We start from the raw sequence: 2,808 nt of genomic DNA, 5'->3' as shown, positions 1-2,808 counted from the left end.
CTTGGCACAGCAACAGGAGAATGGCGACCGAAAGATGTGAGCTCCAGGATCTGTCCCTCACGGCCTCAAAGACAGAGGGGAAATAAGGCTACAAACAATGATATGAGATCCAACCTGAGGCTTAAAGCACAGTGGTGTCCAGCACTCCCACTCTGCATGAGTCTTGTATTAATAGTCAAGTTTTTCAAAACAATTCCCCCAAGAACCACAGCAATCCAAAGTCGAATTTCTACGAAAACTCCAGAAAGTTTTACTAAGGTCAGATCAGGACCCAGGTGGTTCCTGGGAGGATTAAAATTGTTCCTCAAATTATTCAGAAAAAAATGGCATCGAGTAATTGCAGATGTTAAACTGCCTTAGGCTAGACTGGACTATACTAGACAATAAGTATATTTTTGTTAAATAAGGCTGCACTCTTTTTTGTTAGAAAACCATTATGTATTTATCATGGCAATGATAGTTTACGCTGATCTTAACACTGAACATATTATTCACAAGGGTGGATGGAGTTGAATTAAAGGAGAGTTATGATACAGTTTGTGGTAAAATATCACTTGGCACGCGCTAACCAAAACATTACTCTCTTGAAATGGGTTGAAATATTTTTCCCATTAAATGTGTTGCTACTGCAGTTAGTGTTATGAAATGAAATGAAAACAGAAAAAAAAATTGAAAATAATCCAGTGTAACTCAGCGTCCAAAATCCAACAGATGTTTCCAGGGTGCTTGTTTGGTTAAAAAAAATAATAATAAAGCAAGATAAAAACATTGACCTTACCTCATTCATTTTGTTCTCTCTGTTCAGTCATTTCAGAGAAATCCATAAGTACATTTATTAAAAAAAAAGATAACATGAAGATAATAACCTACTCCAAACAGGCCTTGATAACCAGGGTCCAAAACATTTCTCAACCCAGAATTCTTCTTAATTCAAAAGCAAAGTGACCACTTCCCCTTAAATATTAACTGGGTTTTCAAACAAAGACTACCGGAGTGACAAGTGACAAGCCAGTTTCAGTTTCATACAGTTTCAGCTTGGCTGTCCTGTCACATCTTCCCTGTTTCCCTCGCAACCAAGAAGTGAGCTAAACACCACAAGCCTTAAACACCACATTCATAATTTAGTTATTTGTTTGCCACAGTGTACATATTGGCGTATGTATACAGTATACTGTATATACAGACTACATAAAACATAGAGATGTTGTCTGGGGAATCTTGGTAACCCTGAAAGCATTACATTTACAGAAGCAGCAACAGTGTTTTTTTTTTTGTTTTTTTTTAATAAACAGGAAAATAACTTGGTACTTAGCATTAGCAGTGATAGCCAACATGTCAATCAACTGAGACCCACAGGAAGAAATGGAAGTCTCCTCCAGGAAGTAATACGTCACAAACATCTCGCCTTACACACTTTACTGTCACATCCACATCTTCATGGCATCTTTGTTAGCCGGGACAGCAGTTAATTTCAAGCGAGGTTTGACACTGTAAAGTCTGTATTTTAAAAATGAGGAAAAACAAGTAAATGTTAAAAATCGAATTACATACGGAATGCAGTGCAAAATGATTGGGGGAAATGTAAACTAGACATAGACAGCAGTAAATGGGCTGTAACTCTAAATTACACGAGTATTCTCCTTGAAGCTTATGCTTGTGTGTGTGTGTGTGTGTGTGTGTGTTTGTCACTCAGTTCCCTGAAAGTGTAGTGTTTTCCTGATGTGGTGTGGTGACTAGCACCCTCTTGTGATATCACCACAGCCTCTCTGTCACCTTGGAGCTGGATAAACGGCCAGATGCAGTCCAGCTTCTGCCTGGAAAATGAGAACTGCGATCCAACTTCTGGCTCTGCAGCCAAACTATTCGGTCTTTGCTGTGGTGATAATGTGCAGCCTCAGCGGCGCTGTGGGCAAGCCTCCTGATTACAAAAGGGACAAACTTTATCACCAAAGCAAAATAAACAGCTCAGATAGGCGACCGTTCAGCTTGAGTCGCTTTAAAGAAAATCAAAGCTCTATTCTATTCTATTCTAATGGAACCAATTGGGCAAGCCTTCTGATTACAGAGAGAACAAATTTGATCACAAAAGCAAAATAAACAGCTCAGATAGGCGACTGTTCAGCTTGAGTCACTTTACAGCAAATCAAAGCTCTATTCTATTCTGTTCTGTTCTGTTCTGTTCTGTTCTGTTCTATTCTATTTGATTTGGTTTGTTTCTATTCTATTCTATTCTATTCTATTGTAAGTTTGTGTTAAGTGTGTAAAGTGTGTAAGGCATTGAAAGTGGCATTGAAAATAGAAAATATACTGACTGTAGCCTACTGAGGAAAGACTTTTTGCATTTTTGCATGTTCATCATGACTGCAGGTCAGTGTGTGTTTGTGTGTGTGTGTGTGTGTGTGTGTGTGTGTGTGAGTGAGAGAGAGAGAGAAAGCTAGAGAGAGAATCCATGTGTGCATATGTATCTATGCATGTGTTTGAAAATGTGTGTGTATGTGTCTGTGTGTATGCGCATGTCTGCAAGCCTGCTTGGGTGTTCGATAAGATAAATTAAATTAAATTAAAGAGATAGAGCTTGTGGGGGGGGGCAGCCTGTTCTGCTGCAGAGCCTCCTCTCTGAGGCCCGGTGTCACAGAGGTGTCGGGAGATTAGACACACACACACACTGCCTTCCCTCTCAAAGGTTAATTCCCGTATGGAAGAACCGCTCAATTAATTGCCTCTCATATCTGCTGAAAGGTGTTGGGAGAGAGGCCTTTGCAGCGGAGCAGCCTGACTGCCTTTTCATTCTGGCACAGGCCGTTTCTC

The sequence above is a fragment of the Centroberyx affinis genome, unplaced genomic scaffold, assembly GCF_046629955.1.
Source record: "Centroberyx affinis isolate AG114_WGS23_722 - 3 ecotype Tasmania unplaced genomic scaffold, CSIRO-AGI_Caff_v1 ptg002115l_1, whole genome shotgun sequence".
Lineage (NCBI taxonomy): Eukaryota > Metazoa > Chordata > Actinopteri > Beryciformes > Berycidae > Centroberyx > Centroberyx affinis.
This window is presented reverse-complemented; position numbering follows the sequence as displayed.